General features: G+C 38.9%; 1 protein-coding gene across 1 annotated transcript in view; it reads left to right on the top strand.

Annotated features, from left to right (window-relative positions):
- The window catches only part of LOC150081819 (RIMS-binding protein 2-like), a 1,020,459-nt gene that overhangs the window by 190,946 nt on the left and 808,281 nt on the right, over nt 1-21,232 (top strand). The window lies entirely within an intron of this gene.

Below are 21,232 nucleotides of genomic sequence, written 5' to 3'. Positions count from 1 at the left end.
TACTGCTGAAACAAAATTAGTCAGCATTCATTTCTTAATAATACAGATATATGGTGGTATATTAAAGAATGCTATTTTCATTTTAAAAATTGTTTTTGAGACATGAAATTTTTCTCTGGTTAGGAATTATGAGGTATTTAAAATGATTGCAAAGGTGCATCTTTGGCCTTTCTAGTTTTTTTTTAACATACATGGTATTATCATAAAATGATTAAATTGACACATGCACTGCTTCCTGAATGCAAATATGCAGTTTCAGATTTTAATCCACTTGGAGGGAAGCCACCCTACTTTTATAATGTTTTCTTTCAATTTGACAGAAAAAAAAAAAAAAAAAAAAACAGATATTTTTGTCAAGCAACCTTCAATCAACTTTTTCCATCACTAGTGACTGATTAATTCAGTCATAGCGAGAAGAAAGCCCAAAAATTTTTTTCACTCTTTCCAGTCCACATTGATGCAGGCCCATAGTTTTCAATCCCGGGTTAAAAAGGTCGTTGGAAAAGCCAACAGTGAAAGTGTTAAAATAAGAAATTTTTAACAATGTGACAGTACAGCAATTATTACAGAAAGTTTTGCTTAAAACCAGTGCTGAAAAAATATAAAATTAAAAATTAAATAAATAATTAACAGAGAAATTAAAATGAAATGGAGACTATCCATGGAATCCAGCCAATTTGTAATTTGACCAAAATGGTGCTACTGCAGCCTGTAACAAAGCAGGAATATTATGTGAGACACATATCACATATAAATACAAATTTTGATGTTGAACAGAGTCATATTGATTACCGTGAACTGAATACAAATAAAATATACCAAATCATATACTAAAAAGAAGGGAATTAACTGAAAAAATTACTTAAAACAATACCATTCCAAAATCACCTGAAAGAAAAATGGCAGGCGGAGGAGAGGACCAAACTGTATTGAAGAACATATAGATACAAGAGTGGGAGTGACTACAAAGGATAACAAGAAATGTAAAAAGATGGAGCTACCCTAAATCATACCAAAACATGCATGGTATTATTACAAATTTACCATTACAAATTAAATTTAAATAAGACTGCTTTTTATCTGTTTGTTTTGCTATTGCTACAATAAATTTTGCTTTTTAGTATGCTTGCTTCAGACTTGCTTCAGAAATAGGAAAACTGTGCTGTTATAAAAAGAAGTCTTATTTTAAATTAATCATCTTGTAGTAGTAATAATAATAAATTTTAATATTAATTTCTTGTGTTTTATACTGCTTTTTTTTTTTATTAATTAGCCCTTGACATGGGCACCTCTGTACATGGTGGGGGTATCTCCTAGTGATGATGCTGTTCCTCCAGATTAACATTGCTGGGATACAGTGCCCACAGCCTATTTTCCAGGTTAATACCACCAAGGAATCCAACATATTAGCATTAGCATTAGTAGCATTAGGAAATATAGTGGATAGCATTCAGGAAATGATGTAAGAATGCAAGCTTACACAGCATCAGCTAAAAAAAAAAAAAAAAAAAAAATACTTCCCATTTCACCCATCCATTTGCTCTAAACGTTTGTCCAGTTCTTCCTTGAATTTATTTAAGCTATCAGCTTCCACAATGGACAGGTGGAAGCTTGTTCCACCAATCAACTACTCACGGATAAAGGCGAATTTACACACATCTATTCTACAACTGTCTTTTCGTCAATTTGAATTTATGCCCCCAAAAGTGTGTAATCTGGCTAAGAGGAAGAATCCCATCAGCATTGAGCCTGATCAAACCAATCAAGGCCATATACACCTCACTCAGATCACATTGCAGGTGCCTAATCTCCAGACACTGCAAGTTGCAGAACTTAAGCCTTTCTTGGTAAGAGGACCCCTTCTTTCCCTTCACCAATCTTTTTGCCCTTCTCAATATTCATTCTAGCAACTACATCCTAAAATGAGGCCTCCAGACTTGTAGGCAGTACTCAAGGTGTGGCCTGACCATTTCCTTATACAAAGGGATAATCACCTCCTTATCCCTTCTAGTAAAATTCCTGTATATCATTGGCAAGATCCCATGGCTTGCTCTAGCAGCTTGTGTGAACTGCTCAGCAAACTTCATATCTGACTGCCCAATTAATCCCAGGTCTTTTTCATTCTCTACCACCCTGAGTGTAGTACCACACAGTTGGTATGTTTTTCTTGGGTTACTTCTACCCATATGCAGTACTTTGTTGTTGTTGTTGTTGGTATGAAAATTTCACGACACAAGGGCAACTGTGGCCAATATGTGTCTGTCAGCGTCATTACGTTCAGCAGTACTTTGTATTTGTCAATGTTAAACTTCAGTTGCCACTTCTCAGCCCATGGTCCAAACTTTCTAGATCTTTGCAGTAACATACTGACATTAACAACATTGCCTGACCTTTGTATCTTCTGAAACTTGGATATTAAGCCTGATATACCTTCATCAATATCATTGATAAATATACAAAACAACAATAAACCCAACACCAAACCCTTGCAGACAGCACTAATAACATTAGTCCACATTAGTCCATTGATTGCCACTCTCTGTCATCTCACACAAAAAACCATCCATTTTGCCATTTTAGCAACCCTTTGATCCTCTTTTGTGAATTGGGGTCACATTTGCATATCTCCAGTCCGTGCAGACTTCCCCTGACTCGAAGGAAGCTCCCATAATTATGGCTAAGGGTTTGCTTACTTCCTTTGCTGCCTCCTTTAATATAACTGGATAGATCCCATCCACCCCAGGTGCCATTCTTATGTTTATTTTCAACAATTTCTCTTCCACTTTGCTCTCAATTATTATAAATTCATTAAGCTCCTTGTTAGAGTTTAATAAGCTTCTGCTCCACTTGCCTTCAAAATTCCTCATGCGCGAATGTAGATTCAAAATACTCTGTCAGTTTTTTTCTGCCTGAGCAGGATCATCAACAGTTGACCCATCGATATCAAGTGGACCAATCTGATTTATCCCTTTCCTTCTAGAGTTTACACAAGTAAAGAACTCTTTACTGTTTTTGTTTGCATCCTTCCAAAGATTTCTTGTAATCTGCCTTTGCTTGCCTGACCCACTTTGTGACTTGATTACAGACCAGCTTATATCTACCATAGACTTCTGTATCACCTGTTAATTTATATGTATCCCATGAATTTTTCTTCTCTGCCACATGTCTCATTAGTTCATCTGACCTCCACTTAGCCCCAATCCTTGAACAATATTTCTTAGTTGGTATGAACAGTATGCTATCTCCTTTATTAGACTAGACAAAGACAGTAGCAAATTTAAAATTGAGAAAGGAGTTCGACAAGGAGACACAATAACTCCAAAGTTGTTTACTGCTGCCCTTGAGGAAGCTTTCAGAAGATTAGACTGGTCGCAGAAAGGATTCAATATGAATGGAGAGTACTTAAACCGTTTACGATTTGCAGATGACATTCTGGTCATAAGCCACGATCCCAAAGAATTAGAGAAAAATCTTAATCAGTTATGCAGAATTAGTAAGGATTTTGGACTAAATATGAATATGGCTAAAACAAAAGTAATGAAATAAAGTAAAGAAAAGTAACAAGTATGTCACAGAAAGGGATATAATGATTGAAGGAGCAGTAATTGAAAAGGTGGAATCATATACTTATCTGGGACAAGTTATTAGCTGTAATAATGATAAATGGCTGGAAGTCAAGAGAAGAATAAATTTTGGATGGATAGCATTCAGGAAATATAGTCACATACTGAAGAGCAATATCACAGTTTGTCTGAAACGTAAAATAATGAACCAATGTATACTCCCCACCATGACTTATGGAAGTGAAACTTGGGCACTCACCAAAAGAATGGAAGAGAAGCTGAGAACTGCCCAGCGAAGAATGGAACAAATTATATTGGGAATCAGACTGTTAGATAAGAAGAGAAACACATGGATTAGGCAGCAAACTCAAGTAAAGGACATTCTTATCAAAACTAAAGAACTAAAATGGTCTTGGGCATGACACATAGCTCAAAGACATGATGACAGATGGACTAAGAAAATGACAGAATGGTACCCAAGAGCAGCTAGAAGAAAACTTGGAAGACAAAGGCGGAGATGGATAGATGAAATTCATGAGTTTGTGGGTAGTAAATGGATAGCCATTGCACAAAAACAGAAGGAACTGGAAAGTTGCTGGAGAGGCCTTCATCCTGCAGTGGATTGAAAATGGCTGATGACAATGGTGATGATGAACAATATTTCATAGTTGGTAGATAACAGTTGAAGGGTTATTTGAATTTGGGAAGAAGAGGATAGGGAATATCAAGACATATAAGTTAAAGTTGTTGATTTGGATATACATGGATACAACTGCGACATCACTAGAAAGCTTCACCATTGAATAAGAGCTACCACATTATATGGCTGCGACAGGTTTAGCTGATCGGGAGCTTAAATTTATTGCCTTCAATAGAAAAAGAAACCTCAAAGCTAAGTAGCCCGGATGTGGTGGTATCTGCAACCAACAAGATCACCTGATGACGACATGTATTAAACTAGCCACACTCAATATTATGACATTGTCATGAAAAATTGAGGACTGTGTGGACATCTCAAAGGACAGAAAAATAAGAATATTTTGATTGGGTGAATCAAAATGGAAAGGAAATGGGTGTAGAGAGTTGCGAGGAGGCTATTACCTATATTGGGCTGGGGGTGATGTAGTGAGGAAGGGTGTAGCCATCATTATAGACCACAGGATTAAGGAAAGGCTACTGAATGTGAATAATATGAGCGACAGACTCATGTCAATTTAATTTCAAATGAATGACAGAGAAACATTGAAAATAGTACAATGTTACGCACCGCAAACCGGTTGAAAAGGAATGGAGAAGCTAGAGTTTGAGGATAAGTTCACAGAGAACATCACAGGTGGAGATATAGTTATCATGGGTGACCTGAACGCAAAAGTCGGAGTGGAGAGACAAGGACGTTATGGGTCCACGTGATTGGGAACCTAGGAATGATGATGGTGATAGGCTGTTGGATTTCTGTTTATGGAACAGCTTGGTCTAGGAAACACCTGGTTCAAGAAAAGAAAGAGTCACAAAGTGATAAGATACGGTTGGGATGGTCAACAGGAATCCCTCCTTGACTATATACTCGTGGATAAAGAGCGACACAGAAGACTAGTGGACATCAAGGTCATTCCTGGTGTCTCCTTGGGTAATGATCACAGGTTAGTTGGAGTTTTACGATTCCCTAAATTGAAGAGGATCAAAAAAACAAGAGAGAGAAAGAGAAAACTAAGGGTGTGGAAGTTGAAAGCAGAGGCATTTTTGGATATAAAAAAAGCATTTGATGCTGTAAAGAGAGAGAAAGTGTGGGAGATTTTGAGAAACTTGGGGATAGAGGAACATCTTGTGGAGAGAATTGAGAATTGAAAGAAGAGGAAAAAGGGGTGATGTTCAGAGAAGAGTTCAGGAAGGTTGTACCTAAGACAGTGGTGAACAGCATGGAATCAGAATGGAAAGCATTCAAAGATTCTATATAGTAGGACTGTCAAAGCAAGTTTGTGTAAGGACAAGTAAGTAATAGAGGGAGATGGAAAGAAACCCCATGGTGGAATGATAGCATGAGAGAGGCTTTGAAAATCAAGAATAATGCATTCAGGACCTACTTTCAGAACAGAAATGATGAGAATAAAGAAAGATATGAAACCATGTAGAGAGAGGCTAAGAGGATAGTTAATGAGGAGAGGAGACTGTGATTGGAAGAATAGAGTGAAACTCTATGACAAGATATCGATGGTAATAAAAAGACGCTGTATGGTATGTTGAGGAATAGAAGAAGAGAGGGCGAACAAAGCAGATACTTGCTGGATGAGACTGAGAACCTAATAACCAAGGATGAAGAGATAAGAGAAACATGGAAGAAGTATTTTGAAAATCTGTTGAATGTGCAGGACAGCCATCAAAAGGGACAAAGGCAGGTTGATCATAGAAGAGAGAATGAAAGAGAAGATACGGAGAGAGAGAGAGAGAGAGAGAGAGAGAGAGAGAGAGAGAGAAGACAGACTTTACATGGAATGAAGGCATGGAAATACATTGACAGGTAAATTTGCTGAAGATGCTGAAGACTACAGGCAAGGCAGGGATAGCGTGGACATACAGACTGTTCCGTAAGATCTGGGATGAGAGACAGGTGCCGAAGGACTGGAAAGAAGGTTTGATCATCCCATTGTTCAAGAAGGGGAACAGGAAAAAGTGTTCCAATTATAGAGGCATCACACTGACATCATATGTGAGTAAGCTGTATGAGAGAGTGTTAGAGCGGAAGATAAGAGGAATGATTGAAAATAGGATGGCCGAGGAACAGTATGGCTTTAGGCCTGGCAGATCGACAGTGGATCTAATTTTCTGCATCAGGCAACTGACGGAAAAGTGTTATGAACACAATAAAGAATTATGGATGGCATTTTTGGATATAAAAAGTGTGGGAGATTTTGAGAAACTTGGGGATAGAGGAACATCATGTGGAGAGAATTGAGAATATGTGCACCAATACAGTAAATAAAGTAAGAACAGTGATGGGTTGATAGAGAGCTTCGAAATAACATCAGTAGAATAGTAGTGGTCCTCTCACCACTACTATTCATAGCTGTCATGAATGATGTGTAATGTAGAGTGGTGGAATAACTTGGACAGGACCAGATGAAAGTTATGCTCTTCGCAGATGATCTCTGTATATAGGAAGAGAGCTGGGAACAAGTGCAACGGCAAGTTGATATATGGGCTAGTATGGCCAATGAATTTGGACTGGTGTTCAGTCAGGAGAAGAGTGAAGTAATGGTTCTAAAGAGGAGTGGTGAGCTTGATGGATACATTACAATGGAAGGGAAAGAGCTAAAAATGGTTAAAAACTTCAAGTATCTAGGAAGCACCATCACAAAGACTGGAGTGACAGACGAAGAAATAAGTAGAAGGATACAAGCAGGCGGGAATTTCTGTAGACAGACAGGAGCTCTGATCTTCCCTTCCATTGTAATGTATCGAGCTTATTACTTACCAATTCTGATGTATGCATCTGAAATTTGGACTACGAGGAAAAAGGATGAAAGCAAAATTCATGGGGCAGAAATGAGATTTATGAGGAGCATAGCCGGAAAGACAAGATGCTACAAAATCAGGAATGTTGTGATTAGGGAGAGAATTCAGGTTGAAAAACTCCAGAATAGGATTGAAAAGTCCCGTTTGAAATGGTTTGGACATGGCAAGAGGACAAATGACAGGAGTTTGCCAAGAAGAAGAATGTTTGATTTAAAATTAAGGGACAAAAGACCAAGAGAGAGCCCGACAATGAAGTGGCAAAACATGATAAAGACTGATGTCATTAAGAGAGGAGAAAACTGAAGTGAAATCAACAACCGAGAAAACTACATGGACAGGGCATGGTGGCGAGGCTTCATACGTCGACCCGTGGAATAGTGAAATGATGACAGATGATGATGATCATGGTATGAAAAGCCTATTAGCTTCCAAGATTAATTCTTTGAAGGCTTACCATTTAGAATTTGCTGCTGGTAACATCATCGTTGATCCCATTGTATACAATTTAAAAACTTCTCAGCCCACTGTAGTAAACTTTACAAAAGCAAAAACCCTTCTCTTTACTCATGATGGTAGTTACTTCTTTGAGTAAATCTCACATTAGAACACTGTGATCACTGCCTCCCAGTAGGTCCTTTATCTGCAGATTCTTAATGCGTGAAGAATCACTAATGATAATCAGACCAAGAGTATTACTTCCTTTGGTTGCTTGCCAACCATGCTGCTGTAGAAACAATCATCCAATAAATCCACAAAAACCTTACTATTGTGTGAATGACCAACCCACAATATTTGGGAAATTAAAATCTAGCATTATAAGACAATCTGATTTATTGGCCCACTTTATTTCTCTGTACAGTTGTTCATTATACTCATCAGAGTCATTAGGCCTATAACACTTAGTATCGGTAAGGGTATCAAATCCACATGTTGAACAGGTTTTGCAGCTCCTGCGAACGCAAGTTTTTAATTATATTTAGCCACTTTATTGACTTAATTGTTAGATTAAATCATTTTCTATAAGTAGCGGACTAATAGATTAACAGTAGCTGCTGGCAGAGGTAAAAGTGATTCTTGCACTACTTCTATTGAAATGCAATTGAGCAGCAGCCTGGAAAGCAAGGCAATGGGGATTTTCAGGACTGTTGGGAGTCATAGTGGAACAAGTAAATACATGGGTGCTGTTACGGTAACTAACAGTAGAAACAGGTGCATGTACACCAATGCTAGGAGTATAGTTAATAAATTCAATGAGCTTGAAGTGCTAGTAAAGACATCAAAGGCAGATATTGTTGGTATATCAGAGACATGGTGTCACACAGACATAAGCAGTGCAGAACTGGAATTTGGGGAGTACAATGTGTACAGAAAGGATAGACAGGATAGGAAGGGAGGAGGGGTTATGCGATTAGTTAAGAAACACATAAAATCCAAGGTAGTAAAGCCAGTCGACATCGCTGCACAGGGCAGTGTCGAGTCAGTTTGGTGTGACATAAGCATTGGGAGATAAAAATTGAGAGTAGGAGTGTACTATAGGCTTAATGACTCTGATGAGTATAATAAGAAACTGTACAGGGAAATAGACTGGGCCAGTAAATCAGAGAGTCTTATAATGGGGGATTTTAATTTCCCAGATATTGACTGGAATTTGTGGGTTGGTCACTCACACACTAGCAAGGCAAAGGCCTTGATAGTGTGTGAGTGGATTTATTGGATGATTGTTTTCTACATCAGCATGTTCGGGAGGCAACCAGAGGGAGTAATACTCTTGATTTGATTATCAGTAGTGATTCTTCATGCATTAAGAATCTGCAGATAAAGGAACCACTAGGTGGCCATGCAGTGTGCTGAAGTGGGATTTACTCAAAGAAGTAACTACCATCAGGGGTAAAGGGAAGGGTTATTGCTTTCGTAAAGGTGACTACAATGGTCTGAGCCAGCATTTAAATACAGTGATGATGTTACCAACTGATGATGTTACCAACAGCAAATACAAAATGGGAAGCATTCAAAGAACTTATCGTGGAAGCTATTAGGCTTTACATACCAACTATGTTAACAGGAGAGATTGCTTCTACAGGGATGGGATACACTTAAATAGAAAGGGTGCAAGAATTTTTGCTGATGCTGTCGAGGCAGTGTTAGGTGGGTCGGAAAACTGCTAGTTGGGGGGGGATACAAGGACTAATAGATTAACAGTAGCCACTGGCAGAGGTGGAAGTGATTCTTGCACTGCTTCTATTCAAATGAGCAGAAGTCTGAAAAACAAGATGTAGGATATTTCAGAGACTGCTGGTAGTCATTGCGTTACAAGTAAACACATGGGTTGTGTTAGGGTAGCTAAGAATAGAAACAGGTGCATGTATACCTGCGTGTACACCAATGCTAGGAGTTTGGTAAATAAATTTGATGAATTTGAGGTATTGCTCAAAACATCAAAGGCAGATATTGTTGGGATATCAGAGACGTGGTGTCACACAGATATAAGTAATGCGGAACTGGAATTTGGGGAATACAATGTATATAGAAAGGATAGACAGGACAGGAGGGGAGGAGGGGTTATGCTATTAATTAAGAAACACATAAAGTCAAAGGAAGTGAAGCAAGTTGACATCGATGGACAGGGCAGTGTCGAGTCAGTTTGGTGTGACATAAGCATAGGGAAATCAAAATTGAGAGTAGGAGTGTGCTATAGGCCTAATGACTCTGATGAGTATAATAATATATTGTACAGGGAAATAGAGTGGGCCAGTAAATCAGAGAGTCTTATAATGGGGGATTTTAATTTCCCAGATATTGACTGGAATTTGTGGGTTGGTCACTCGCACACTAGCGAGGCTTTTGTGGATTTATTGGATGATTGTTTTCTACATCAGCATGTTCATGAGGCAACAAGAGGGAGCAATACTCTTGATCTGATTATCAGTAGTGATTCTTCATGCATTAAGAACCTGCAGATAAATGAACCACTAGGTGGCAGTGATCACAGTGTGTTGAAGTGGGATTTACTCAAAGAGGTAACTACCATCAGAGGTAAAGGGAAGGGTTTTTGTTTTCGTAAAGGCGACTATGATGGTCTGAGACAGTATTTAAATTCTATACAGTGGGACCAACTGATGATGTTACCAACAGCAAACTCAAAATGGGAAGCATTCAAGGAACTAATCTTGGAGGCTACCAGGCTTTACATACCAACTAAGAAATATTGTTCAAGGTTTAGGCCTAAATGGTTGTCAGATGAACTAATGAGACATGTGGCAGAGAAGAAAAATGCATGGGATACATACAAATTAATGGGTGACATGGAAGCCTATGATAGATATAAGTTGGTCTGTAACCAAGTCACAAAGGAGATTAGGCAGGCGAAGGCAGACTACGAAAAATCCTTGGCAAAGGATGCAAAGAAAAACAGAAAGGAGTTCTTTACATACTTGAACTCGAGAAGGAAAGGGATGAATCAGATTGGTCCACTGGATATTGATGGTTCAACAGTTGAGGATCCTGCTCAGGTGGCTAACAATCTAAACGAGTATTTTGCATCTACATTCACGCATGAGGAGTTATTCAGGAAGGAGAATGATGTAGGTAAAGTAAACATTGGCAGTGAGCTGGATGATTTTGTAATAACTGAGAGGAAAGTGGAGGAGAGATTGTTGAGGATAAACATAAAAAAGGCACCTGGGGTGGATGGGATCTATCCAGTTATATTAAAGGAGGCAGCAAAGGAAGTATGCAAACCCCTAGCCATAATTATGAGAGCTTCTTTGGACTCAGGGGAGGTACCCATAGACTGGAGATGTGCAAATGTAACCCCAATTCACAAAGGAGGATCAAAGGCTGACACAAGTAATTATAGACCTGTTAGTTTAACTTCTGTTCCAGGTAAATTAATGGAGGCACTGGTTAAAGAAGCACTGCAGGATCATCTAGACAAGAATTCAGTTATAGCTCAGACGCAGCATGGTTTTGTTAAGGGCAGGTCTTGCCTGACCAATTTGATTGGATACTATGATGTAGTCACAAAAGAACTGGATGCAGGGAATAACTTTGATATTATATATTTGGATCTTAGAAAGGCTTTTGATACTGTTGCACATGGAAGACTGCTGCACAAATTGGAGCAGTGTGGCATTGGAGGCAAATTGCTGCTATGGATAAGGGGATGGTTGAGTGGCAGAAGACAGAGAGTGGTAATCAGTGGACACTGCTCAACGTGGACTAATGTTATTAGTGGAGTTCCTCAAGGTTCAGTGTTGGGTCCATTGTTGTTTTCGGTGTTTATGAATGATATTGATGATGGGATATCAAGTTTAATGTCTAAGTTTGCAGATGATACAAAGGTTGGCAGGGTCGTTAAGGACACTACTGACGCTATGCTGCTGCAACAGGATCTGGAAAGGTTGAACAGATGGGCTGAGAGGTGGCAAATGAAGTTTAACATTGACAAATGTAAAGTACTACATATGGGTAACAGTAACCCCAGAGCAATGTATCAACTCTGCGGTACTACACTGACAGTGGTGGAGAATGAAAAGGACCTGGGGGTAATTGTGCAGGCAGATATGAAGTTCTCTGAGCAGTGCAGACGAGCTGCAAGAGTAGCTCATGGTGTCTTGTCAATGATATACAGGAATTTTTCTAGCAGGGATAAGGAGGTGATTATTCCCTTGTATAAGGCAATGGTTAGGCCACATCTTGAGTACTGTATACAGGTCTGGAGGCCTCATTTCAAGAAGGATGTAGAGCTGCTGGAACGGGTACAGAGAAGGGCAACAAGATTAGTAAATGGAACAAAGGGTTGCTCTTACGAAGAAAGGCTTAAGTTTTGCAAATTACAGAGTCTGGAGACTAGGCACCGGCGAGGTGATCTGATAGAGGTGTATAAGGCTTTGAATGGTTTGAGCATGCTCAATGCCAATGGGATTCTTCATCTTTCTCAGAATAGTCACCTCAGAGGGCATAAATTCAAATTGAGGAAAGACAGATGTAGGATAGATGTGCGGAAATTTGCCTTTGGCCAGCGGGTGGTTGGTTGGTGGAACCGACTTCCATCACTTGTTGTTGAAGTTGATAGCCTAAACAAATTTAAAGCTCAACTGGACAAGTATTTCGAACGAACGGAGGGGTGAAATGGGAGAGGGGTTTTTTTTTTTTTTTTTTGGCTGATGCTGAATAAGCTTGCTTTCTTGCATCATATGCCTCTACTAATGCTAATGCTAATGCTAACTAAGAAATATTGTTCAAGGTTTAGGCCTATATGGATGTCAGATGAACTAATGAGACATATGGCAGAGAAGAAATATGCTTGGGATACATATAAATTAACATGTGACACAGAAGCCTATGATAGATATAAGTTGATCTGTAACCAAGTTACAAAGGAGGTTAGGCAGGCGAAGGCAGATTACGAGAAATCTTTGGCAAGGGATGCAAAGAAAAACAGCAAAGAGTTCTTTACTTATGTAAACTCTAGAAGGAAGGGGATGAATGAGATTGGTCCACTTGATATCGATGGTTCATGATATTCTTGCTCAGGTAGCTAACAAACTAAATGAATATTTTGCATCGGCATTCACACATGAGGAATTATTCAGAGAGGGGAATGCCAGAGGTTTATTCAACTCTTGCAGTAAGCTAGATAATCTTGTAATAACTGAGAGTAAAGTTGAGGAGAAATTGTTGAAGATAAACAGAAGAAAGGTACCTGAGGTGGATGGGATCTATCCAGTTATATTAAAGGAGGTAGCAAAGGAAGTAAGCAAACCCTTAAGCATAATTATAAGAGCTTCCTTGGACTCAGTGGAGGTACCCATAGACTGGAGATGTGCAAATGTGACCCCAATTCACAAAGGAGGATCAAAGGCTGACACAAGTAATTATAGACCTGTGAGTATAATTTTTGTTCCAGGAAAATTAATGGAGGCACTGGTTAAAGAAGCACTGCAGGATCATCTAGACAAGACTTCAGTTATAGGTCGGACACAGCATGTTTTGTTAAGGGAAAGTCTTGCCTGACCAATTTGATTGGATACTATGATGCAATCACAAAAGAACTGAATGCAGGGAATAACTTTGATATTATATACTTTGATCTTGGAAAACTTTTGATACTGTTGCACATGGAAGACTGCTGAACAAATTGGAGCAGTGTGGCACTGGAGGCAAATTGCTGCTATGGATAAAGGGGTGGATGAGGGGGAGAAGACAGAGAGTGATAATCAATGTACACTGCTCATCGTGGACTAATGTTATCAGTGGAGTTCCTCAGGGTTCAGTGTTGGGTCCATTATTGTTTTCTGTATTTATAAATAATATTGATGATGGCATATCAAGCTTAATGTCCAAGTTTGCAGACGATACAAAAGTTGGCAGGGTTGTTAAGGACACTACTGATGCTATGCTGCTGCAACAAGTTGAGCAGATGGGCTGAGAGGTGGCAAATGAAGTTTAACATTGACAAATGTACTACATATGGGAAACAGCAACCCCAGGGCAACGTATCGACTCTGTGGTACTACACTGACAGTGTTAGAGAATGAAAAGGACCTGGGGGTAATTGTGCAAGCAGATATGAAGTTCTCTGACAGTGCAGACGGGCTGCAAGGGTAGCTCATGGTGTCTTGTCAATGATATACATGAATTTTTCTAGCAGGGATAAGGAGGTGATTATTCCCTTGTATAAGGCAATGGTCAGGCCACACCTTGAGTACTGTATACAGGTCTGGAGGCCGCATTTAAAGAAGTACGTAGAGCTGCTGGAACGAGTACAGAGAAGGGCAACAAGGTTAGTGAATGGATCAAAGGGTTGCTCTTACGAAGAAAGGCTTAAGTTTTGCAAATTACAGTGTCTGGAGACTAGGCACCGGCGAGGTGATCTGATAGAGGTGTATAAAGCCTTGAATGGTTTGAGCATGCTCGTTGCTGATGGGATTCTGCCTCTTGCTCAGAATAATCACTGAGAGGGCATAAATTCAAATTAAGGAAAGACAGATGTAGAATAGATGTGCGGAAATTTGCCTTTAGCCAGCGGGTAGTTGGTTGGTGGAACAGACTTCTATCCCTTGTTGTGGAAGTTGATAGTCTAAATAAATTTAAGGCTCAGCTGGACAGGTATTTCGAACGAATGGAGGGGTGAAGTGGAAGTTTTTTTTTTTTTTCTGGCTGATGCTGCATAAGCTTGCTTTCTTGCATCATATGCCTCTACTAATGCTAATGCTAAAATCAAGTTATGATGGACTCACCATAGTAAAGTACCATTCACTATACGATGTGTAGTATGCGCTGGTTATTGTGATCATGTTTATGAATTGAATTTTAATTCGATTAAACAGCGATTCTAATTAGCGAAAATAGAAGGAATATTAGCCAGAGGCTATAAAAGTAAAGATATATTAAGCACAAATTTACCCTTTATTACCTTACCAATTAAAAAATTAAATGATAAGTGAAAATCGGAAGAATATACGTGCTAATCAGAATAATTAATATGTACTGTAATATGTACATACTAACTAGTTGAAATTTCTGTTCACTGACATTTTTGGGTGGGGGGTTAAAATTTAAAACAGTAAAAAGATAAGCAATCAATAACAAAGAACACGGCACACACAAATTGCAAGTAACATGATATGCACAAGTGAGAACGGAGTAATAAGTTACAAAGCTTTAAAAATAGGAATGAAAGGAGGATTCTGAAAATTAATTTTTTTATATGATTGAAGATTCTATGGAAGTGTAAACACATATCATCACAATAACCCACAGAATTCCAGTTCTCAGTATTATCGCAAATTCGATAAGATCGAGTTTACTATCCGTTTATGATAGATTGCACTAACAGAAAAGCCCAATAAATAGGTGACTGCTAATTGTTTTATGGTTGTGATCTCCAGATATCTGACCAAACCACATGGTACGGTTGGAGACAATCGTAGGGTAATATCCAGTGCTGCGGTCTCCTGCCCCGATTAAACAACATGTTGTCCCAATTAAGCGAAGTAAACCCTGGCTATTTTCTCAATTGGGTTCTGTTTTTTAAGATTTGCCCCAAATAAACAGTTGCCTCGGTGTAGGTGGTGCATAGCAACTCTACAGAGGATGCTATGCACCACCTACTGATAACAGTTAAAAACTCAGAGGAGAAATATATGCTGTCAGTCTCTGTTGACTTTGCTGGGCATTTGACTCACTCTGGTGGCCTAGTCCTTAAGAGATTCTTCTGGACTAGGACAATGTTCCATTTCTTCTGGAACATTGTTCTGGATGAATTTCTGGCCTTTGATCTGAGCCCTGTGGAGAGCCTGGCTTTTGCAGGTGACATGATTTTCCTTGATTTCCTTCTTTGCGCTATAACCACACGAGTGGTTATAGAGCAAAGACATCATAGAATAGGATCAAATGCTGCCCTCTTGCAACTGCAGGAGTGGGCACAAATGCAAATGCTGAAAATATCACCTTAAAAAAACCCAAACTAATACTTCTAAAAGGTAATCTAGACATAAGATATCCACAAATCAGATTAACACAACTACTATAAAAATGGTAACAGAACTAAAATATCTTGAAGTGGTCTTTGATTAAAAATTAATTTTTACCCCCATTTGACCTATTTGGCAAAGAAAGTGAGAAATTATGCAGGTATGATTTCCAGGATCAGTCGAGCAGACTGGAGACTCGAAAGAAAGATTCTGGAAATCATATACCATACAACGTTGCTTTGCTATCATTCATCCTCTATGGAGCTGGTGCGTGGTTCACCCACTCGACCATAGTAAGATATAGGAATAAATTAGTATCGATACAAAGGACAGTACTTCTCACTATTACCAGTGCAGGTGTGCTTACTATGTGACATGCTCTGGTAATACTTCTCACTATTACCAGAGCATGTCACATAGTAAGCACACCTGCACTACAGTTGCTGGCTGGAGCTCTCGCAGTTTACCTGGAAGAAGCCAAAAGAGGCTTGTATTATAGACTTAAAAAGGGCACAGAATTTCTGGGGATGGCCCTTGATACAGCCAACACCTTCAACTCTGAAAGAAAAAGAATAGCCACAAAGCTCCATTAGCTATGGCAAACAAACTGGGAGCAAGAAACCAGAGGTCTGGTTACCAAAATGTTTCTGCCATGGGTGGCAATGGTTAGCCCAAAGCCACCTAAGTGGTATGCCCCTGGACTTTTTACAACAATTATATTAACAGGTCAGGGCTCCCTAAAGGTGAAACTAACCTCCTTGGGGCTGACTGATGATCCAAACTGCACCTGTGGTGAGAGTGAAGACCTGGCACACATTCTACACGAATATATAATTTATGAAATCCGCAGAACACAAGCTAATAGCACAGATTGGTCCCATTTTCCAGGGGAGAAAAACGTCTCCCCTGGTTCATCATAGAAGAGGAATATTATAAAGCCTTTACAACTTTCACACAGAAAGTATTGAAAATGTGCAGAACTATCCAAAGAATGGCAATTCAGCCCCTCAGCAATTAAGCAATAATGAATAATTAAAATTGCACACTTCTCCCACCACATTCAGATGATGACTTGAAAACTGTCAGGATAGCAGTATTCTGCACCCTGACAGAAACCTGACATGACAAAACCAGATTGACCTGGGTACACCCTAGGACTACCCTGCCATGTATAGGAACCTGGGGCCCACACCAAATGAATATCCATGTAGGGGAGTGAGGTGTACAGGCAGCAAGGAAAGCCAGTTAGCTGAGAAATATTAGTAAGCTAGTAACAATGGGATGCAATGTAGAATGAAAGAAGAATGAATGAGAATGAAAGACAATGAATGGGCTGGGCACTGAATGAAAGAGTGAATTAGGAATTATGATAAAAAGGAATAAATATCAGTTTTGGTGAAAGAAAGAGTGACCCAGCATGAGGAAAAGAGAGAATGAATGAGGGGAAAAGCAAATATAATTGGCCAACAGAATACAAATTTAATAATAACTTACATTACTTTATATATACCAGTGCTTCTCAAAGTGGGTGATATCGTCCCTGGGGGGCATTAGGCATGAAAGTTGGTGACAGGGGGGGGCAATAGTAATCTGGAAGACTTCATAGCCTTCCAGATTACTGGAGCACTTGAATAAGGTACATTCAGATAAGGCAAATAACGATTTGTCTTACTTTCAAAAGCTACTTGACAAATTTGAAAAGCATCCAACATTATCGAGCATTTTTTCTTGTGCGTCGCAACGAAACAACGATGGCTTGTGGGCCTCGTACAATATTTCACTGTTGATTGCAAAAGCTGGTAAGCCTCATACAATTGGTGAACAATTAATTTTGCCTGCAATTTCTGAAGTTATCAGTACTGTTTTACAAAAAATCACTGCACAATATAATAAAATCTATTCCACTTAGCAATGATACAGTTCAGAGACGGATAGACGAAATGGCCAGAGACACAGAAAATACCCTATGCAACATTTTACAAACAACAGAATTTGCCTTACAAATAGACGATTCAACTCTGCCAGGTAACGAATCTTTACTACTAGCATACGTACGTTTTATAAAAGATGAAAAGTTGAACGAAGAATTATTATTTTCAAGATATCTAGAAACGTATACCAAAGGCGAGTCTATATTTCAGGTTACTGAAAAGTTTTTTAAAGACAGGGAAATTCCACTTACAAATGTACTTGCTTGTGCAACGGATGGAGCAACATCAGTGATTGGCCGTTACAAGGGTTTTATGGCTTATTTAAAAAATGCTGTGTCAAATATTATTACGGTTCATTGTATCATTTACCATCAGAATTTAGTTGTGAAAAAACTTGGCGATCAACTGCACAATTCTCTACAAACTTATTACTGCTATAAACAAAATTAAAGCACATTCTTTGAATGATCGTATATTTCGAAAGCTTTGTAATCAAAACAGTGAAGATTTTGAATGATTGCTACTTCACTCCAAAGTTTGGTGGCTGTCAAAAGGCAACTGTCTCAACAGATTTTATGAACTCTTTGATACTGTTGTCGAGTTTTTTGAAGATAGGAACCTTAGTAATGACCTCAAGAAAATGAAAATTGATATTGCTTATCTTGCAGATTTATTTACTAGATTCAACTCAATGATTCAACTCTTATTAAGGCGAAAACTCAAATTTCAGCATTTATTTCAAAATTAAAGCTTTTTATGTGCAATGTAGGATGATGTGAATTGTATTAATTCCAAATCTGTTGGAAATAGAGAAAAAAGAAAAAATAGCTGATGAAACTACTAACTTTTTGTAATTATCTAGAAATATTGCACAGAGATATGCAGGAAAGGTTCGAAGATCTCCCTAATTTGAAAATTCCAGATTGGGTTATAAATCCTTTTTTAAATAATGATGATGGTGAACGTTTTGTAGAAGAAGAATTGATTGAGTTACAAAATGAAGTTGAACTGAAGCCAAAATTACTTATTTCTTTTCCAACATCATATCTAGTCAAAACCGGTTTCAGTGCTGTATCTCAATTGCTGACAACACAAAGAAATTGTCTGGATGTTGTTAAACGTGGCGATTTACGACTTAAACCTAAGATATTAAAGTTACAGATATTAAACCTAATATTGATAAGCTAATAAATCTCCACCAAGCTCATCCATTGCATTAAATATTAAAATATAATTAACTATTTCCATTAATATCATGATTTATTTATGTAATTAACATTAATTTTTATGACTTAATTTAAGTGACTATAACTGACTTTATTTATGTAGTTGTAATTTTTTACAAAGTTTGTGTGTTTGTTTGTTGTTTTGTTTTTTGGAGCATTAGCAACTAAGGCCATATTGCTCTGGGAATATGCGGTGGTTTTTCCCTGACCTTTCCGCATCCTCCGTATTTGGTGGTGATGGGCTCGAACCCCAGTCTAATCAAGAAGCGTGTGCTACGCACTGCTGCTCCTTCCCACCTGGCTACGGAGGCGCCTTTTTACAAAGAAGGAATACAGTGCAGTAAATAGTTTTCTTTATAATTCACACACATACATGCAGGGCTGCATTTACGTTTTTGGAGGCAAACAGACAAATATTCATTTCAGTTATTTAGCTTCACTTTATATTGGTGGGCTAAAAAAAGCCCTGGCGAGGGCTTTTTTTTAGGGGGGCAGTGATCCAAAAAAGTTTGAGAAGCACTGATATATACTGACAAACATTTGCTAACAACACAAACGCTATCACTGCATTCTCCCCTGGCCTGCAAAAAACTAACAGCTAGGCCTGCACTACAACTGAAGAATAACAGTAATTTGAGGTGCCCAGAGAGTGCAGTGCAGAAAGCAAGAGTCAGACAAATTAAATGAAAGCCTATATATAGAGTAAGTGTGTGAGAAAAAGAACACAAGCCATAGATATTACAGCTAAGCACACACTAACCCTAGTTTTAATCATTTATATTCTTACTTATTTAGCTTAATTTTTATGTATTAGTATTTAAATTTACATTACATGCCATTGCTTCCCCCCCCCCCGGTGTGTGAGAAAAAAGATGAATGAATGAGTGAAAAATAAAATATATATATATTAAATATATATTTTCCTAACAGGGAAAAAAATAAATAAATAAAAAAAAATATATATATATTATAAAATATAAGAAAAAAGTATAAAAATAGAATGCAAGTAGTGAGAATGTGGATTATGAATGAATTAAACGTGTGTCTCTCCCAAACCCCCCACTGGGCAAGAGGGAGATTATCCCTCCTTGTCTGGTGGGTTCCTCACTGCCAGCTAACATATCCCATCCCTGGAGCAGGGTGGGCAGTTTGACCTTCCAACCGGATTTGACACTTATATGGACCTGACAACCATCACCGACGGAGACCTACTGTGGCTCCGCTACCGACACACGATTTGGCGATCTGAACCAGGAACTCAAACCCAGTTTCCTTTACAACCCCATCTCCAGGTGGGGGAGGAGACTGGTCTCTGTTGTCCCCTCCCTGCCTCCCCATACTTTCCAGGCGGGGCTCGTCTCCACTGAACTCTTTGGGGATGAATACTTTATCATCCCCATCCTTCTACCTTTTTCTCCCCCAGTCTTCTGTCTCCTCCCCCACTTTAACTGAAATGATCGAGTATGCCACTAACAATGCCACCAAATTCTAAAGGCGCCTCCGTAGCCAGGTGGGAAGGAGCAGCAGTGCGTAGCACACGCTTCTTGATTAGACCGGGGTTCGAGCCCGTCACCACCAAATACGGAGGATATGGAAAGGTCAGGGAATGACCACCGCATATCCCGGAGCAATATGGCCTTAGTTGCTAATGCTCCTAAAAACCAAATAACTAACTAACTAACTAACTAACTAACCAAATTCTAATCATCTAAATTCGACTGCTTTCTTGTAAACCTCTTTCGGCCTTTCCAAATTCTATAGTCCCCCCTTTTTATATATATATAGACCTTGCCATTGAAATCCTCGGAAATTAGTTGACAGGGCTTGCCAGAGTACTTAAATAATCTAATCTGACTTGCCGTCTCGTGGCAAAGTGTGGGCAACAGTAGGTCTCAACAGGGACCCAACGGCTAAATGGTTAAAGAAACAATAGACCATAACACTACACAACAAATCACTCCTAACACACTTTTTAAACCTCAGGCCTCTACAGAGTTCTGTGTCATACAAACACAGAGTACACAATGCGGAGATTGGGGAAACCTCTGATGCCATCAGACAAACAACACATTGTAGACTTCTGTATCACCTGTTAATTTATATGCCCTCCCATGCATTTTTCATCCCTAAGCCTTGAACTCTATTTCTTAGTTGGTATGAAAAGCCTAGTTGCTTCTGTGATTGTTTTCCTGAATGCTTCCCATTTAGAATTTTTTGTTGGTAACAACATTAGTTGTCCCATTATGCATAATTTAAAAATTGTCTGAGGCACCTGTGGTCTCTTGTTTGTTGTTTGTTTGTTATTTGGTTTTTAGGAGTATTAGCAACTAAGGCCATATTGCTCCGGGGATATGCGGTGGTCATTCCCTGACCTTTCCTCATCCTCCCCATATTTGGTGGTCACGGGCTCGAACCCTGGTCTAATCAAGAAGCGTGTGCTATGCACGGCTGCTCCTTTGCACCTGGCTACAGAGGCACCCTGTGGTCTCTTTTATGAAAGCAAAAACCCTTCCCTTTACCCTTGA

Source organism: Mastigoproctus giganteus, chromosome 8 (genome assembly GCF_048544385.1).
Source record: "Mastigoproctus giganteus isolate SK-2022 chromosome 8, ASM4854438v1, whole genome shotgun sequence".
Lineage (NCBI taxonomy): Eukaryota > Metazoa > Arthropoda > Arachnida > Uropygi > Thelyphonidae > Mastigoproctus > Mastigoproctus giganteus.
This window is presented reverse-complemented; position numbering and strand designations above follow the sequence as displayed.